This window comes from Cyprinus carpio, chromosome B8 (genome assembly GCF_018340385.1).
Source record: "Cyprinus carpio isolate SPL01 chromosome B8, ASM1834038v1, whole genome shotgun sequence".
Lineage (NCBI taxonomy): Eukaryota > Metazoa > Chordata > Actinopteri > Cypriniformes > Cyprinidae > Cyprinus > Cyprinus carpio.
In genome coordinates, this window is record NC_056604.1 from 15,705,534 (window position 1) to 15,727,060 (window position 21,527).

At 34.9% G+C, this 21,527-nt stretch overlaps 1 pseudogene; it reads right to left on the reverse strand.

The window, feature by feature from the left end:
* The window catches only part of LOC109086636, a 140,184-nt pseudogene that overhangs the window by 33,533 nt on the left and 85,124 nt on the right, over positions 1-21,527 (reverse strand).

Below are 21,527 nucleotides of genomic sequence, written 5' to 3' on the forward strand. Positions count from 1 at the left end.
ACACACACGTCTAAAAAAAAAAAAACATTTCTCCTGGCGGGTCATTATCACAAAGTAATTTTTTATTTGTATGGTCTCCGAGGTGAATGTCAAATGATTTGTATAAATGTTATTACTTGTACAGCTTGCTGATGACTTCTGCTATATAAGCTTCAGACATTTGCATGCAAATGTGATAGGAAGATCCTGCAGGTGTTTATATAATGGCAAACCTGTTGTCAGACGGTAAAAGTGACATGAAGTCCCAGGGCAGAGAGCTTTCTCCTCTCAGGCTAGGTGATGTTGTCCATGCGGTCCACCCACATCTCTATCATACTCCCCAAGAGCTGGTCTGCCTGAGAAAGCAGAGATCACCATGATAAACAATCTCTTTCACATAATTCTCATTTATAATTTAGCCGTGCACAGGTGAGCGAGGCACATTGGGAACAAGATTAATACACCCTTCATAAGATAAGAGGAAAACATTAGGGTACGTCGAGCCGCCTGACAGGGCGAATATATAAAAACCTCCATCTTTGAAGTTATTTGGCTGATACTGTAAATAATGAAGGGGACTCAGAAGGAAAGATATTTCTGGGATTGAGGAAATTAAGGAGAATACTGATATATGCTGAGACTACAATAGTGCAAATGAGTTCAATTATTCGGTGGGGAGATACAGCCCAGGGTTGAAAGGGAATGATGCTGTGTGGGCGGCTTGGCAAAGCATCTTGGTCCACTGGGACCAAATTACAGTAAGATCAGCTTCCACAAACCCAACTAAAGATACGCTGCACAGAAGAAGAAAACTAGGCCAAGCTTGAGGATTTTTTGTTTGTTTGTTAATGATTTTGTGCTTCAGTGTACTTGACCTTGACATGAAGGTAAGAAGTATAAAGAAAGTACTGGGGAAAGTGGAGATTTTTTTCATCTAATTATGTTTAGTCCTCCAACATCTGAGACATGTGAGCTGGAGTTCTTTATTTAAAACCATAACATTAATTAGTATGCACCAATACTGAATTTCTGGCTTTTATAACAACTATTAAAGTGTATATTGAGCCATGGCTATTAATAATATAAAATTGAATGTTCTATTAATCTACTATTATTGTAAGGGATGCACAATATATTGCCATATCCCTTAGTAGGCAATACTGTATATGTATTATCTGTTATATCAGGGTTATTATAATTAACTTAAACTAAAACCTTTTTAAAAGTCACATTTGTTTAGTTGCAAGAAAATTAAGGTTAACTGAAAAAAAATACATAAAAATTAAAAACTACAGAAATACATTTAAAAATATATGCTTTGTCAGGTGGCCTGGTATTCATCCTTACCTCCTGGTTGAATTCCACAGCCATTTGAGTGAGAAGTGATGTGAAAAAGCCTGAATTCTGCAAGAGAATCCGACCTGTTACACCCAGGTATGTAGACATAACCACAGGATACCTCTGCAGTCAAACACACAAAAAAACTTGACAAAGTACATTTTCAATGAAATTAGGTGAGTACAATAGGACTACTGCAATAGACTGTGATGTGTTCATGCTCACCTTCGCCTTCAACTATTCCCCGTAACAAAGCTGGCAGAAAAGGCTGAATCATATGGGAGCCCAATAAAGGACTTACTTTTATGGCAATTTCAACAACCTGTAAGAAACGAAAGGAAAGAGAACGAAAGTGGGCAAGAGTAGAAATTGAAACTTTAACAGCCTAAAATTTTCAGGTTCTCGAAATGGTTGTGAGCGATTTGTTCGTCGGTTTGATGTTCAACTGTTTATCCACAGTGTGAAATCAGTTTTCATTATCATTAATCATGCAAAAACATTAAAAACATGGGTTCCACACCACTTGGGCGGTATGTTAATTATAACACTACGGAGGCAAATGAAGTAAAAACATGTCTAATATATATATATATATCTACAAACATAATTTTTACATATACATATTTTTATAGGCAAACTTTAAAATTAGTGAAATATCATTATTTTGTTGAAATCACGATTAAAACAAAAAAAAAAAAAAGTTCTATCATTATTATTAGAGAACTGAGGTCTTGGGAAACTCACACATTAAGAAAGAGAAATATTAACTAGGGCTGTCAAATGATTAATCACGATTAATCCCATCCAAAATAAAAGTTTTGTTTACATAATATATGTATGTGTACATGGTATATTTAATTATGTATATATAAATACACACACATAAATTATATATTTAGAAAATATTTACATGTATATACATTTATATATTTATATTCTTATATTTTATATTATATATAAATATATTTAATATATAAACATAACATATTCTTCTTAAATATATACATGCATGTGTGTGTATTTATAGATACATAATAAATATACACAGTATACACACATATATTATGTAAACAAAACTTTTATTTTGGATGTGATTAATCATGATTAATCATTTGACAGTCCTAATATTAACAGAATAACAGGGTCATATATGGCTTGTTCAAGGGCACAATGGTGGTTGTTCAAGTCTTTTTTTATGCAGGAATCAAACCACAGGGACTCTATTAATATATTTTAACATCATCGTGAATCGAGAAGGAGAAGGCCTGGAGCAAGCCTACTGGCATGGCCTTTAGGAAATGGAATGGGCAAATAAAAAGCACATTAAATTACTGTGAATTTCACAACTCTGTTTAATATTATATCACCAGCAAAATCAGATCGAATATATCATAAATATTCTATATGTCACCCAACCCTGCTGCACACTTCTGACCTTGAGGCCAACCAACTAATTTTCAATGATGTAAAATTGCCTAGTTGTTCTGAAAGAGGGCAAGAGGAGCTTGTAGTTGTGTGAATTCTGTTGTCAGATTATGTATTGGCTTGAGAAAGGATCTTGGCAGCCCAAGGCCATTACCCTCCAATTCCAGCCTCATTTTGACAGGATGCAGGATGAACCGCTCCCTCAAGGTGCGCTACGGTCTTCATTTTTCTTCTTCAGTCCACTGGTGCACAAACCGCCTGGCACATAGAGCCGAACTTTACTTATGTGACTACAGAGGGGTAATCTAGAAACAACATGTTTAAAAACGAATGCATCTGATGTATCTGGATTACAGCCATGATGGAGTAGAAAGCTTAAGCTGGCACAGCCTTCTCAAACTGCTGTGGGAAATACGCCACTTTGTCTTTCAAAGCATAAAAAGAAACAGGAAAACCAAATGTAAAAATACTTGGGTACACTTTACTGTTTTGTGGTTCACTTACATTTACATTTAAATGTACACTTTTTTTTTTTTTTTTGGAACTGTTCTCTGAGGTCCACTTATAATGTTATCAAGATTTTTACATCAAAAAAACATAATTTTAAAGTAAATAGGTTACTTTCTGTCCAGTTTTAGTATTAAGGAAGATTTTTAGAACTATATCTTTATCGTTATTTTTATAGTTATTGTCCTTGATGTGAATGGGCCTTAACATTTGTGCATGTTTGGTAGCCTAAATTCTTAATAGAGTACATATCAGTACATGTCAAATCGGTGGGCGGGGCTAAACAGGCAGTGACGAAGCAGGTGATTTTCTTCTGCGGAGGCAGTGTTTAGCCACGCTATTACATCATAAGTGGCACACTGTCATTTTGGCAGATTGGCTTCAATATAAGCTGTTTAGAATGGTTTGAGTTCTGAAACATACAGAATGGATGTTTATAAACTAATGTCTTACTGTAACCAGCATTTTTGCTTAAAAAAAATGAGAGTCAAAACCATTTCTTGAGGAAACTGTATGCTACAACTATTGATACAGCTTTAGAATTCTGAACATTCCTTTACTATCCGTCATATAGCTAGAAATACACAAACCACATCAGTTATGTAAGTAGTTGTAAGAATGTTTCCCAGAGGAGGATCTGGGCACTGACAGTACACAAGCTGGTGGTCAGTGTGTGTGAGCATCCAAGGACGCCCCTACGGGCTCCCACTTGTACTTGGCTCCAGCTGCACAGTTTGCTCTTCAAATCAATCACTAACTACCACATGTTTCCCTGCGGATGTCCTGGCCAGGGTGGATAGAAGGCCAAAAACATTTTCCTAAACCTCACTGAAATCATTCAAGCTACCCTGACATACAACCCTAGTTTCATCCAAGTTTTCTTAAAGGATAGTTCAGCTGAAAATGAAAATTCTATCATTTATTCACCCTCATGTTGTTGTAAACTATGTTTTTGTTTCTTCCATAGAACAAAGCTTTAAAGCCTTGGTTCTCATTCATTGAAATTGTATAGAATCCAAAAATCAGCACAGATTTTTTTTCAATAGACAGAGATGTCATACAAAGTTGAAACAAAACATGGGTGAATAAATGATGACAGACTTTTAATTTTTACCTTAACTATCACTTTAAGCCTGGCAAATCCTATTGACATGGTGAGCAACATCTCTATTTGATTTTTGAGTACTCTTAACAGAAGTGCCTTAAAATTAGTTCCTCTTGACAAAGGTGATTTCTGTCATAAAAGGGCATGAACTGTAAAGTCTTCGATCCGTGTACACCATCAGACAGCTAAATGGCCTGCCATCTCTCATTGTCTTTTAACCTTTACTTCAGCGAAATCTCTCCAAACTAATTTTAATGAGAAGATTGCCCCTTCTTTCTGTTAATTAAAAACGTCAATAAAGAGAAAGCAGTGCCGCCAGATACTGCTGATTTAAACGAACAGTTAATTAGGGAGTTACAAACCTGGACCCGATGATTTACGTACCAAACATGCTACCTGAGGTGTAAGAAAGCAGGGGATCCTCTGTGAGGTTAATCGAATGGCTGCCCACATGCCTGAGACTTCCACTGCCTACACAGATGCTTTAATGCATTCAGAACAGTTCCCCATGTTGACAAGCAAAAGGAGGAGTGCAGGTCTGACATGTTGTTTGAAATGTAGAGAACTCAAAAAATTACCCAAAGACAAAGTTATTAACTCATTCCAAAGCTGTATTAGTTTAATTGTTCAGAAAATGAGATTTTAAGCAGAATGTTTATGCTGCTCTTTTCTATAGAGTGAAAGTGGATGATGATTTATATTGCCAAGATTCAAAAAGAATAAAAAAGTATCATAAGTCTTTCATATGACTTGTGCGTTATAATACAAGTCATACAAATCATAGGTACCACTTTATATATATATATAGATTTTTTTTTAACTACTATGTATCAAAAATAAGTACAATGTACTTATTGTGTTCATATTGTATCGCAAATGAATTGGATACGGGTAAGATTAGTGGCAGGTTTGGTGGTATGAGTAGGTTTAAGGGTGGGTTAAGGTATAAGGGATAGGTCAACAGTATAATTATAAAAGTAGTTACAGAAATTAATTACAGATGTAATTACTCTAAAAATGTTTAACTAAACACAAAAATGGAAGCACATACTGTTTATATGGTTTCAGAAGATTTGTAAAATAGCAAAAATGTCTTATTGACAAACATTTTAGTTTTTTCTTCATCATTTGTGGACCCTTATATCACCATCTACTTTCATTACATAGAAAAAGGTGACTGGACACTCTACCCCAAATCTTTTTTTTTTTTTTTTTTGTTTTTTAAATGGAAGAAAGAATTAGAACAACATGGTGAAAAGTAAATGATGCACAACTATTTATCAGCTCCGCTTTTAATATGTAACAACTGTACATTTAGTTTATTTATTGTATCTTTTGTACAAGACAACAAATAAGAAGACATGGTAAGGACAAAAGGACCACCAAAATTGGTTCTGAAGGAATAATATACAGGGATTCAGTAACAATCACTCTAAACATTTTGAGAATGCTGTAGATTTTTCACTCAGCATACCCTACCTTTTATTTTCAACAGACGTCTTGTACACGCAGATTCCCACTATCAACATTCACAAAACGAGGCTTTCTATCAAACTGTCAAAAAAAAAAAAAAATGCATTTATGTCTCAGATAACCTTGGGCTTGTTTTTTTTTTCCCAATTAAAGTTGCCTTCACTCTCGTGGAAAGATGCTGCCTATTGGCACAATGGAAGACGCGGAGCGGGTAAACACGTGCGCACACACCTGCGCTCCACGCTACTTAGGATCGAGGGAGAAAGATGACTAAAGTCAATTAGAAAAGTTTCACAATTCCCTGAAGAGAAGACACAACAATGATGCCACAATACGACACTAATATTAAAACAAATATTCAAAACCTCTGGTAACATTGCTCATCCTAGCACTCCAGCTCTTCCTGCGGAGGCGCAGAGCGCGTTTTATGCTCCAAATTGGCTTGGGGTCTCCGATGAGCATCTGCTAACATATGAAGGAGCAGCTGGAGGCCAAAACGAAAAGCTTTATCTCTAATGGCAGCATCCTGGCAGCCGTTCCACAGCACTCTGTCCCCACGCCTCCAGAGAGAACCGGAACTGCAGAGCGGACAAGAACCTCACTTTGAAGCCCACATCAGACAGGCTTCAGCTGTATGACCCCTGTATGATAATTATCTGTGCAACAAGGTCCAACTGGTCACACGGCTTAATGAATGAAATAAAATGGCTGAAAATAAGTAAGAAAAAAATAATGGGGTCCTGCACGTAGCCCTTTCATCATTTCTTCAAAGTAAAAATCTGCCCCAACTGTTTGTGTGGAAACAGTGTCAAAAAGCACGCCCCTTCTGTCAGATGAAGAGCTCGAGTGCATTAGCTAAAGCAAGCAAAGTCGAGAAGTGCTTAAAAAAAAACTGAGCTGACTGTGGACTACTCAAAACCAAAACGACAGGGTTGAGGAATGCATTTTCTAGTCATTATTCTGCAGAAGTGCCAGGGCACTTCATTTCACAACAGAGCATCAAGAAGACGAGCACAAAAGAGCCTTGCGGGGTACCTTCAGAACCTGGACTTGGTCTTCTGTGGTGATGTCTCTCAGCAGTTCACAGAAAGATATGCAAAGTGCTTCAGGATAGTTCTAAAGAGAGATGACCACATGTAAAAACAGAGCACAATCATTTCTGTCATGCAGTGCATAATACAGTATGTGGCTTAATACACTGGTTATAAGTGGAATAGTTGCAGTCTTTGGAAGACATTATAAAATAACATTGTAATTAATCATGATTAATTTCAGAAAAAAATGTGATTAATTTGTTTTTGTTTTCTTTAATCGATTGACAGCACTCATTTATTTTTTAAATTATGAGAAATATTCCAGATGTTTCATATTTTTTTTTTCTATTATCCAATTTGAAGTATCCCAATAAAACATCTTGGGAGTACTCTTTTAATTCATGATTGATTGTTCCTGAAACCTCAAATTCACTTTTAACCCTGTTATATATATTGTGATGTCCTTTTAATGAACAACAACCAGTTTCTTAGACAGCTAACGTCATCCTCCAAAAAACATTTATTCAATTTTTTTTTTTTTTAATGGGGAAATGACAACATTAGCAATGAATGTGACCAATTCTCAGTATTGGTTTGTCTGACTTTAAGGTTTGTTAAAACATTACAATAATGTTACATTTTTAGAGGATGGTGAAAAATATCAGTTGAGCTCACTTTACATTTTATTTCCAACCTGTTACACACCCTGCTATTTTACTTACACAGTTGTGTACATAAAATCTATAAAAGTCGCATAGAATTTTATTAGTTTTTAACAAGAACAACCTTGCAGAAGTCACTCATTATAAAAAAAAATTCAAACGGAATCATCACACACTAGTCTGTTCAGATTTATGCCACATTCATCTTTCGAGAAAGTGCAAATAAGGTTATGTTCACATAGCCATTCCTATCCTATCCTTGAATGTCTGCTTATTTGAAGTCTTTTTTTCCACCAACCTGTAAGAAATCTGTAGCCGAGAGATAAATGTAGGCATTGATGAAGCACGTGTGCATGTGCGCACGTTCTCCGAGCTCAGTTCTGAAATAGAGAAACAAAATAAAAACGATACCAGGGTGAAGCAATATCACAGAGCAATATCTCTGAGAGAAAAATATCAGGTAGGAGAGAACATGAACACCAGCAGTGAGAGAGACAGAAGCTGTGTGTGGAAAGACAGGAAAATGGTTACATTTCATCTAACAAAACATCAGTCTGCAGCACAGACAACACTGCGCCACAACTCTGACTCATCAAGAACTCATACTCCTGCAGACGGAAGACAAGACAACAGGAAACAACCGCAGTGATAGACCTTCATTTGTTTAAACCTTAATTCAACAACATCTTAGTTTAAGTAGGATTGATTACGCATACACCACCATTTAAAAAGTTTGGGGTTTGTACGATTTTCAATATTTCAAAAAAAAGGTATGCTCACCAAGACTGGATTTATTTGATCAAAATACAATAAAAACAGTAATATTGTGAAATATTATTACGAATCAAAACAACTTTCTATTGTGATATATTTTAAAATGTTATATATTTTTGTGATGGCAAAGATGAATTTTCAGCATCATTACTCCAGTCTTCAGTAGCACATCATCCTTCTGAAATCATTCTATGTTCAAATTTGCTGCCCAAGAAACATTTATTATTAATTTTCAATGCTGATTTTTGAGTTTTTTCAGCATTCTTTTAAAAAAGTTTTTTTTTTTGTAAAAATGTAAACATTCTACTGTCACTGCTGATCAATTAAAAAAAATCCATGATACTAAAAGATTAAAAATGAACACTTGTACAATATTTTTTTAAATACAGAATTAATATGCATTTGTTGAACCTAAAATTTGACACAGTGTTTTATAACAGTTTTATGGAAATAAAACGTCAAAAAATATTGACATCTAAAGCCACTTTGTGATGTATATTCAGTGTCTTCATTAAAATATTGCAATGTCTTTTAATGAAGTTCCTATGGAGACTTTTCTCAGCTATAATCGATATATGTAATTCATTTTAATTAGCCTTTTTTCAAACTTGTAAGTAAAGAGATAATCATACAGCAATTACAGTAACAATTACATCAATAGACATCGGCACAACAATGAACAATGAGTCTATTTTCACAGAGCAACTGCAAGCAAGGAGCAAGCCACTCATCTGCTGCTTATCTTGCTATTTATTGCAATCAAAAAAAATTAAATGAACTTTCAAAATTATTTTGATAAATCTTATTGAGCATGAATTGAACTGTGGCCTTTATCATGTTAAATAAGACTTTAATATTATCTTTTAAAATTATTTTAATGGACTTCCAGGGGTTATTGGGAAAATCAGAACACCGCAAAGGCCGACTGTCCCGGCTTCCCTTTGCAGACAACCTTGCACAAAGCCATGGTGACCTCAGCCCGATAAAAACGGCACAAAATGTCTCAAAGGTTGAACAGGATTTGGGATGAATTTCAAGGGCTTTAGGATGGGGTGACCCTTATATTGTTAACAGTAATGAGAGATGGCAGAATCACTGCTTCAACTGTGCCTGGAACCGCAGCGTGTTTTGTATTTTTCAAAGGTCAAGAGGGCCTGCATTCTGCACAACCTCACGGTGACACACACAGCACTTCTGCCATCCTCAGCTGATGATCTAAATATAAAATTACTTTTCTGAGCCGGTTATGTTCAAACTCAACATCACAAGCCCCTTTGACAGCAGGACGGAGAGAAAAATGCACAAATCACTACAGAAAAAACAGTGGCCATTTTGAAGGAATCAATTAATCTATCCATCCATATTCAAGATTTTTTCATGATTTTGAAAACAATCTATTATGCTCGTTTATAATTGTTTGTTGCAGCCCTAATGCTCACCATGCATTCATTTGATCAAAAATACAGAAAAAACAGTAATATTGTGAAATATTGCTACAACAAAAATCAAATAACACTCTTCTACTTTTGAATATTTTAAAACTTATACTTTTCCTGTGATGGCAAAGCTGAATTTTCCTTGTCTTAATTTTATACACAAATACACATATGCATACATACTAGTGCTGTCAAATGATTAATCGTGATTAATCACATACAAAATAAAAGTTTTTGTTTACATAATATGTGTATGTGTGTGTGTGCTGTGTATATTATGTATATATATATAAATACACACACATACAGCGTATATTTTGAAAATATTTACATGTATATATTTATATTCATATTATTTATATCATATATAAATATATTTAATATATAAATGTAACATTTTTCTGAAATATTTACATGCATATGTGTGTATTTATATATACATAATTATACATAGTACACACACATATATTACATAAACAAATCTTTTATTTTGGATGTGATTAATTGTTTGACAGCACTAAAACATACACATAATAACAGCCCCACACTGGTCAGAAAAAGCAGCTGGTTTCTCTGAAATGGGATTTTTTCGACAAATTAAAGTGGTCCATTTCCTGTACAAGAGCACTTCACACTTACTCCTCTTACCACACTATCATGAGGACGCTGTCCACAGACTGCTTGGAGTTCAAATTATTTGAATAAAATTAAAATCATTCCCATTTTTACAATAAATAAATGAAAACACTCCTCTGCTTCCCCTAGCCATGATTTGCAGACGGATAATGATGATGAGGTATGAAACCATTTAATTTCTACCATCTCGTGAAGTCCATGAATATTTATGTCATCAGAAGAACGGTAGCTCTGCTCAGCCTCTAGAGCACTGTAACAAGTGCGTCATGAACACTGTTATTCCACAGAGGAAAAAAATTAGCTGAAGAACACAATAAAGATAAAGTCTGCAACAGGGCTCATACTTACAAACCTGCTATTTCATGATTAGTCAGCAGGTATTTTTCAGGCTATGTGTAAACGAATATGATTTATGTGCTGGTACAGTGAATATAAGTGGAGTGATTGACGTTATTTCAGTCAAAGTGATATACAATAGAACTCCTGGGTGGTTCTCACCTATGGTCACTTTTGGCCATGTGGACTTAAAATAAAGCAAGTTAAAACACAGACTCTCATAGTTTTCTGGTCTACTGAAAATGTCCAACAGTTGATGTACATGCATCATAGGTGACATGTTTTCTAATTTTTTTCAATATGATAAAAAACTCATTTCCATCATTATATAATGCTAGTAAATTCAAAATATACTGAATTTACTAGCATTCTGTGGTGGAAATGAAAGTTGTATAAATAAATAAAAAGCAACTTTTGTTCATATTCCTCCTTCATTTTGTCTTGATTTTTCTTTAGTGTGGTGACAATTACACAACTGCAAGTTCAAGCTTTTGAAAGGTTGATAATTCATTGCAACACTTTAAATACTGAACTGTTTTTTTTTTTTTTAATTATATCAGTTTTTATGTAACAAAGGCAGAAAAGTGCCTTAAATTGAAAAAGCACCTTCATATAAATTAAAATAACACCAAACAATCATAATATCTCTTCTCACTGCCTACAATAGGTTTTTGAGAAGACACCTCTGTGAATCTTTTTTTTTTTTTTTTTTTTTTTTTTTTGTGAAGTGTTAAATCTATTACTGATGTCATGGCAGGAGTATTTACACCACAAATGAAGCTCTGCTGTTACAAATTAAGAAGTTCAATAAATTCCTGAAAACCTTATTAAGCCAAGTGTCAACATTTCAGTAGCCCACATGGAGTTAAAAGCCTATAATGGAAAACAAAGTTCTTTAAGACCCACGGGATTGCTTGTAATAAAGATTTAAATGCAAAGGCAAAGGCACGAGAGCTGACTGTTTCTTTCAGTGGTAAGTTTTAATTTAAAATAATTATGATAGATTACTACTTTTAAACATAAGGAAAGTAGACTATAGGCTATGTTTAAATGTGTTGTCACTTGCTTGAGCAACTTAATATCTAGAAATCAAATGCATAATATAGCCTATGTTGTTTATATTGAGTTTAAACATGAATGTGTATATGAAAAATTCTTATTACTGTACTGTGATAAAAGAGAATCACAATGGATATGGATAAATATTGTGTTTGTGGTAACCAGCCATGGATCAGGAGGGGACTGCAAACGCATCCTGTGTGAAAGCAAAATGAGTCTGTGCTGCTTCTGCACAGCATACGTAACAGCACATGAACTGGATACGTACTGCAAACGGAGTATGAGAAATGTGAAAGAGGCGTTATGGAGATGCTGATTTTCCTTTTCCAGCAGGACTTTAGCACCTGCTCAAAGTGCCAAAATCACTTCCAAGTGGTTTGCTGACCATGATATTACTGTGCTCGACTGGCCAGCCAACTTAACCTGAACCCTATATGGAATCTATGGGATATTTTCAAGAGAAAGATGAGAAACAGTTGATCCAACAATACAGATGAGCTGAAAGCTCAGTAGTGCCTCAGCAGTGCCACAGGCTGATCGCTTCCATGCCACACCTCACTAATTCTGGAATTTGTGCTAAAGGAGCCCCGACCAAGTATTGAGTGCATAAATTAACATACTTTAAAAAACTTGAACTTATCTGTTTTGCAAATCTTTTTTTTTTTTTTTTTTTGATTGAATTTAGGAAATATTCTAATATTTTGAGATACTGGATTTTTGACCTTCATGAGCTGTAAGCTCTAATCATCAAAATATAAAAATAAATTAAAAAAAAAAACTTTTGAAATGTTTAACTTTACATGCAGTGTATCTGGCATTCTTCAATCTATTCAAAGGTTTTTGTTTTGTTTTGTTTTTTATCAAAAAAGTTGACAAAGTCTGACAGCACAGTGCAGTGTCAATTAAGGCATGACAATGGCACTCATAAATCAAAATAAAGCCACTTTCAGGCAAACAATCATTATGTCTGCACTGCCATTACTGGAGTTTATGTAAAGACACCTTGGAAGACCATAAAAGTTAAATCTAAATATTATTTTTTTAAAATTCTGGGAAGGAACAAAGTGCTAGAATTCTCTGAAATCTATTACTAATACCACAGGGAACTGTAAAATTAATATTTGTGGAGCTTGTATTCAAATCCATGTTTGAGAATAATTAGCTGGGAATTCTTGGACTAATGCAGTCAGACTGAATTATGAGCTAATCCTGCTCTGACAAAACCCTACTCCCTCTGAGAATATAATGACCAGTCCATTAAGGCATGATTAACATGCTGCTATACAGCTACTTCAAATGAACTTTTTTTTCCTTCTAGTTTCATGTCAGTTTTATATAGGCTGTATAAGCAACCTGAATGGCAATTAAATAGCCTTAACTACGAACTTCTTTTGAAGTACTTTAAATCTTAAGGCAAATGCATTATTCGTGAAAAACCTTTCGTTTAATAGTACAAAAGTACATTAACAGACACTTTTATCAAATGCAAATTACAAATGAGAAAATGAACAGTTACTTATCACACATGAGCCATTATAATAATAATAAAAAAGAGCACAATTGCATAAAAGCAGAAAAAGTAGCAGAATTTCAAGCGATAACTAAGAATCTAGATAGAGCTTATTATGATGCTTTGTGACCATTTAAATATGTAGGGACAGTGATGGACAGATACAAGGTCTTGCTTGTGCACCGAAGTGGGAAACAAATCTCATAATTTCGTCCCTTGTGCCAGATAGCATCCTTTTAATATTCAGCCATTGTTCCTTGCTCCATTAAGACATTAAGAGCTGATCTGAGGCCTTCAGAATTGTTGAGTGCTCAAGAGTGCAGACGGCCAAGGGCCAAGCACAAAGCACCCAGAGGCATGAAGAAAAAAACTGTCAGCTGAACAGATGTGTGCAGGGGATTTATAATGCGTTTAGATGTAAAAATGAAAATAAATAAATAAACAACTCTATAAATCTCACACCGCTGCCATTCTTTTTCACTGGCATTAAATCAAGACAAGCGATATATAACCTCTCGAAGAACCAACCCAACCTTAGTGGATTTTGTCATTAAATTATTTCTAAAAAGGTCACATGCCAGCTATAGCTTGAGGCAACGAACCAATGTAAGAGTAAACACATTACCTTAACAATACAAAATATCACTGAAATCAATGTACACCAGAAAAACTGTAAGATTTGTCTGGTCAACATGAAGCCACATTTCTGAAAGAAACATTAAACAAGTTAATGGGCAGACATTTTTGCCATCAGTGTTAACAGCAGATCAAAAGCTTCATATATGCATCTGTGATGATAAAGCTACAATAATTCAACTGCAGTAGAGAATAAGATTAGCCTCACCTGTGTGCAAAAAAAATATTTTGTAGAGAAAATTATGTAAATAAACTGAATTTATAATATGTATGAATGGTGTGACACTCTCGCTCGTTTCCTTGCGATAATATAAATGGTTATTCAACTGATAAGGAACACAGTAATCTTTTTATTCATAGAAATTAAATCTTTGATACAAAAGAAAAAACCTTTCTATATTATTTCTTGAAGTAGGATATTAAAGAGATTTTCAAATGGTGCCATCACTGTTATGATGATTATAAACTGTTCTCTCCCTGTATTGTCCATTGTTATGACTAGACATACAGAACACGCAGGACAAAAGACATGTCACAGATTTCCACTAGAACAGACATTTTAATTCATTCAGTCTCACTGTAAATCAGATCTTGTGACTTGAGACTGAAAAAGAAGTTTTGTAAAATGTGATCTGCTGAGATCGACAGCTAGACAAGACCTTGACCTTTAAATTTCTACATTTAATTCAACCATAATCTTTTAATTTAGTATTTTAATTAAATTAGGAATTTTAAAAAGCAGTTTATTGATATAAGGGCCCTTTAGATAGACAGACGGACGGACGGACGGATGGATAAATAGAAGGAAGATGGATATACAGACAGACAGACCAACAGACGGATGGACAAGTGTACAGACAGACACAATGGCACATGGACAGATAGAATGACAGAAACAGACAGACAGATAGAATGATAAACAATAAATAGATAATACAGACAGATGGACAGACTGAATGATAGACAGACATATAGAATAGCAGAATGATACACAGAGGCAAAGAAAGAATGACAGAACGATAGGCAGATAGAATAAAAGACAATAAACAGATACTACAGACAGACAGATGGACAGATAGAAAGGCATACAGACAGATGAAAAGACAGAATGACAGAATGATAAATGGACAGAGAACAACAGAATGGTGGACAGACAGAACGATAGACAGACAGATAGAATGACTATGAAAGATGAAGAGACAGAATGACAGAACGATAAATGGACAGATAGAACAACAGAATGATAGAAGACAGACAGAGAGGTAGAACAAAAGAATGACAGATAGATGGAAGACTGATGACAGATGGATGTATGGACAGATAGACAGATAGAATGACAGACAATAAACAGAAACTACAGACAGACAGAATGATAAATGGACAGACAGAATGACAGACGGACAGATAGAACGACAGACAGAATGATAGATGGACAAATATAATGATAGACAGGCAGATAGAATGACAGAGCGATAGATAGACAGACAGAACAATAGAAACATAGAAATGATAGATGGACAGATAGATTTTGCAGAGAGAACGATAGACGGACATGTAGATTGAAAGGTTGAAATAATTACAGATATTACTACAGACAAGCAGAATGTCCAACAGACCGATAGAGAGACAGACCGAAAGACAGATATTATTTTTTTTTATTATAAAACAGAAGTACTACTTTGTTTTCACATAGCCAGTGACTTTGTACATAGCCCCTTGTTGATATTTGAGTAGTTCTTTTAAAAGTTTAGTCCTTTAAAAAAAACGAGAATTTTTCATGCCTCTGAGGGCTTGTTATGAGTTGTAGACACCGCTCCATTTCTAGCATCTCTCACGGGCACTGATATTTGCTAAAGGCTTGTGGCTATGACTCTTTGACACAGCCAATAAACACTGCTAACAGCCTGAGCATCTAGGCCAATGTTTTCATTAAAAAAAATGTCAGGAGATTCACCAAAGAGATTCAAAGAGGCAGATGGAGTGTCCTTTGACGAGATAAAATCCAGACAAACAGCATATCTATAGTGTGAAATGTGTTTCTCAGCATGTTAGAAACAGCAGACGCCTCATTACTTGTCCTTGCAGTAACCAACATCCTTAAGTATGAAAAACACACACACTAGTGCATGCTCAGCAGTTTTAAGTGAGACAGACTAAAACTTTGGCAGTCGAGAAATACTCTTCCACCTCTGCAGAAAATCAGTCAAAGGGTCATTGAAACGTCCATAAGGTGAAGTCAAATTCGGTTTGAGAAAATCTATGGGCTTTTGCTGCTGGGGTCAACAAAAAAATGACAATTCGGTGAACGTTTGTACTGCAGGGCCTGATAAAACTGGGGGTGGAAAGAAGGGACAATTCCAGCGCTGTCAGTGTCATCAACCGCTGCCATCAGTAACAGTGAAATAACTCACCATAGAAACATATTTCTTGAAAAAGCAATGACTTTCGTGTCACTGTGAACTGCTGTGAGTAAAGCAAACAGGCTTAGGCATCAGCCCGATGGCATTTCAGACATTCACCGGTGCTATCAAAATAGCCACACAATCGTGTACGAAATTTCCTTAGGTTATTAAAACTGCCGCAAACGATTTGGCATTTAAAAGGCAAATCTCACGGCCTTAAGTCTACTTATTATGGGATTTCTGTTGTGTATGTGTGAGAATACACATGGTGACCTCATCCTCAGGAGTAGGAGTATTTACACCACTAATGAAGCTCTGCTGTCACAAATAGAAAAGTTCATTACATTTCTGAAAATCTTATTAAACCAAGTGTCAACATTTCCATTATGGGCTCTAACCCCCATGCGGGCTATGTGAAAAGTCACTGAACTCCTGTAACTTTGCAGGTCTAATAGCACAGAGTAAATGTGTAAAGTGCCAACCCACTGAATAATGCAATTCAGATCATCTCTGTATACTGCAGTTCACATCAAATATGTTCTTAGAGGTGCTGCAGTTTTTCATCCATTTTTCATTCATGGTTAATCAAAAACTTTGTCTACAAAGTGTAGAGTAGAAGCCAAATAAGTAGCAGTTCTATAATTTATTTAGTATCCTGATATAAAATAATTGCTTTAGCAAGTTGAGCAGTTCTTCTATATTTATATGTATATGTATGTGTGTGTGCTTGTGTGTGTGTGTGTGTGTGTGTATATATATATATATATATATATATATAAATATATATATATAAACACAAACAAAAATCAATGTTACACTGAAGCACATAAAATGGAAGTAAACAGGGCCAAACTGTGGGTGTTCAAATATTCACTGTTTAAACAGTAAAGAGTAAATGGAACAGGGTTCCCAGAAGGTTCTTTAAAGAGCTCAGATTTAGCTTTTAGACATTTTAAAGGCTAGAAGACCTGTAAAATTGACTGGAAATTCAGTTTAAAAGCCCAGGAAATTGAAAAAGAAAAGGTGTATGTGGTTAACACGCACAATACAAAATAGAGAAAAGAAAAACTATTAGTAGTAGCAAAAAAAAAAAAAAAAAAACCTCTTATACAAGATACCGTATATCTGAAAAGTTATTCAGGTTCAACATTTGCTTTGGAGTTCAACTAAAAGCTTTAATAGTAGGTCTAAAATCTTCTATAAATAACAAAAAGGATGTGAAAAATAAAAGGTCAATTAGGGAAAACTGTAGTATTAGATAAAGTCTTTGTATTGTATAAAATGCTAAAAGAAAAAAAATTATTGAAAGTCCTGGGTTTTATGAAGTGGTTCCTATAAATAATGTTTGTCAACATGACTTCAGTGTGTAAAGTCATATATAAACAAAACCTTTTCTGCATAAAGTTACATACAATTTTACAACTTTGTCTCCATGGCAATGCAATGCCATAAACAATTAAAAAAAAAAAAAAAAAAAACTGTAAAGGAGATTATTTAAACAGCTCAAATAATACACAGAAGAAGTGATTTTATTCCTCACATATCTGCCCAGTCCACATCAAAATTTCCTTTAAAAAAAGCAAACGAGGAGCAAATGAGTAAAAATAATTTTTGAGGTAATCAACATAAGCCACAAATGCTGTTGACTGAGCTTCATTTGTACTGGAACTGTAAATTTATATAGTTTTTCAATTCAACTAGACTTGGTTTAAATTAATGTTGACCTCAACTACTTTAAGATACAAGTAGCTTGTTTTCTACACTTTGATAGCAAGTGATCACAGACCAATTCCCACATTAAAAAGCTAAATGTACTACTACAGCCATTCCACTGTAACATGAAGCAAATGGGAGTGCCACAGTAAAGCAGCTCAGCATCACGCACACGCTCCAGATTCAGAGAAAGACAGTAGTGCAGTCAGTAGGAGGGCAGGAAGAGCCTCTCATCCCAGACCTCAGCAGGTGAGGAGCTGCGAGCAGTGAGAGATGAGGAAAGTGAGCTGTTTGGCGCACAGCGAGAGATCTGCTCCCCTGTCTAACAGCGCTAAGAACACAGAGTTAGAGCAGATGATGAGATTTAATCATTCAGGCAGATAAGCTGGCCCGAATGCTGCGCTGCGTTTGCTAGACTGCTGGCAACAACCTGAAACTTTGTCTTTCACATTTTGTCTCGAGGAGTTATTTTTACTTTTCTTGTTCCACTTCACATTTTTAAAAGCGATACAGCTATGAATACAAGATTTCAGAAGAGAAAATTCAGTCACTGAGATGATACTAGGGTTGTTATAATACCGAAACGTGGTCAGTATCAATACCAGTGAAATACAGTAATTCAACAACAAAACATGCTACTCAAAAAACCATGTGGCATTAATTTTCATGACTTATAACAGATAAATGACTGATATTCTATGCATTTTTCTAAACACATTAAAAATAATAAGACTTAAAACTAAAACCAGTAGTTTTAAATGCTACATGTACACATTTTATATGTATTATTACATATGAAAAAAGGTTACTGGTTTAGAAATTTGATAGAAATTACAGTAACACTAAAGTATAGGGACCAATTCTCACTAATAACTAGTTGCTTATCCGCATGCCTAATACATATTGGCTGTTTGTTATTACTTATAAAGCACATATTCTGCATGACCATATTAAACATCCCAAATCCTACCCAATACCTAATATATATATATATATATATATATAATATATATATATATATATATATAACCACCACACACACACAGTATCAAATTTGTACCAAAGTACTTTCAACATCTCTAGATGATACAGATTCATTTCCGGTCATTGGAATCCTCATTCCAATCCATAGAGAGAATTTTTTTTTTTTTCCTAACTAGCTTCCTGAAGAATGAATGAAAGAGACGGAGTCTTAACAGGCCCTTGTGCTAATATTACCATCAGCAGCCTGAAGGAGACGAGGATAGGAGAAATGAGCATGCAAATGGAAAAATCGCTTCAATCAGCTGCCTCTCTTTGCATTTCAATGCGCCAGTAGATGCTTTAATGAAACGCTTTTTTTACTCTCTCTCTCTCGTGCTGACCTTTTGCAACCCTCGACTCCGACAGCTACGCATCTTTCTGACCGTCTGAGGTTATGAGAGGTGTTGGCCTTATGCTTGAACAGCTCCTCTTGAGCGAACACTTCTGTGTGACATTTCCCAGAGGCTATGATGGTGGAATGGAGGCGGTGATGCAAGCATATTTAATTACAGTGCCCCAATCAAACCGTTAATTATCTAATTCTAATACAACCCCAGGGAAGCAAAACCAGCAATTTTTGTGTTGCCTTTGTCACTCTGTAAATCATTGTATTCATATCTGAAAAACAGTTCTATTACAACCAAAATAGCATTTAAGTGAATTAAAAATACGAGAGTAAGAGACAACCACTAAAAGGATCTGGCTGAGCAGAATAAAGAGCTCAACAACTACCGACCAGAATAAGAAATCGCCTTGTGTTCAATCAATTGAATAACACCTTCATGAATAAAAGAGTACATAAATGTATTAACTGCTGATTGACAAGCAAACTGACTTAAAATTAAAAAAAAAAACCATTTCATTAGGACTGATGACAACTTAGTTAATATTCAGCCAACAAGAACTGAGAAAATTGAAGAGAATGAATTAAGTTCTGCTTTGTAAATTCAGCAGTACAAATCAGTGAAACGCATTTCAAGGCCATATGGCAGTTAACGTTGATCCGTATTAAAAAAAGCAAACTTGAAGGGGCAATTATTACAATATTGTGACAATTTCTACATTAATTTTATTAGGCTATTAGAATACTTTTTTTGTGCACAAAGAAAAACAAAAACTATGACTTTATTCAACAATTTCTTCTTCATAACATTACGATTGAACTACTGATGGACTATCACATGGACTATTTTAACAATGTCCTTACTACCTTTCTGGGCCTTGAACGTGTCAGTTACATTGCTGTCTATGCAGGGTCAGGAAGCTCTCGGAATTCATCAAAAATATCTTAATTGGAGTTACAAAGATGAACGAAGGTCTTACTGGTTTGGAACAACATGAGGGTGAGTAATTGATGACAGAATTTTCATTTTTGTGTGAACTATCTCTTTAAGTGTTCTGAGTCCCGAAAGTCACTCCTTGAAATATAAGTCAGATTCACTGAAATGATATGAATCAGAAGAAAAAAAAGTGGATCTCACTACTTCTCACATAAACAAACAAAGGAAAGCTATGGCAGATGATACAATTTCAGTAAATAACAAATTTCAGTCTGCTCTTCTGATAAACCTTCAGAAGACCTGGAATATACAGTAGCATACCACTTTCAAGATACTCTAATAATAGTGCTTTTGCATCCTTTTTGGAGCTTAACCAATCAAGCCCTTATACTTAGTCCTTATACACCTCCATTAAATTAAAAAGAGTGTCCAATATATTTTTTACTTTTTGTGATTCAGAGAAAAAAATCATATGAGTTTTAATGACACAGGGATAAGAAAATACAGACAAATAATGGCAAAATATACCGTTTAAAAATGATTTCAAAGGATTGAGGTCAACAAGAATTTAAATTGAGATAATGAATTCAGCTAGAAAAGTCTCCTGACTTGCATTTCAGGGCATGTCCATTTGACAGTTAAATTGGCATTGGCTTCCATCTTGATTTCTAATTAAAAAAGAAACTGGACACTTAAAGAAACAACTACCTACCAACTAGGGTGGACATATTCTGGAAGATCCTCAAAAGCTAAGGTGTGATGGCAGGGCTGTTCTCTAAAGTCACCAACCTGCAAGAGAAAGATTATACCATTTAGAAAGCCTTCATTTATTATACAATACCATTTTTTCAATCAAAGATGTTGCTAGGTAATCATGACATGGATAGCCCAAAAAAAAATCCTTTAAATGACAGTAATATAACAATGAAAGAACTATGCTTTTAGTGTCCATGGAAACACTACAGCCGCATCAATTCATAAAAAGGCCTGCTGCAAGCCAAACATCTTCCATCTTTAAACAAAACAGGCAATCCTTTATAAAAGCATTCCAGAAAATGTATGAATGCCGCTAAATTTGTTGAAGTGCTGCTATTTTTGATCCAGAGGCTACAGAGGAGTCTTTGTGCAGGTCGGGTTATTGTACAGAGCGACTCTCTTTGTCTTGATACAAGAGAGATAAAGTGATAAAGTGAGAAAAT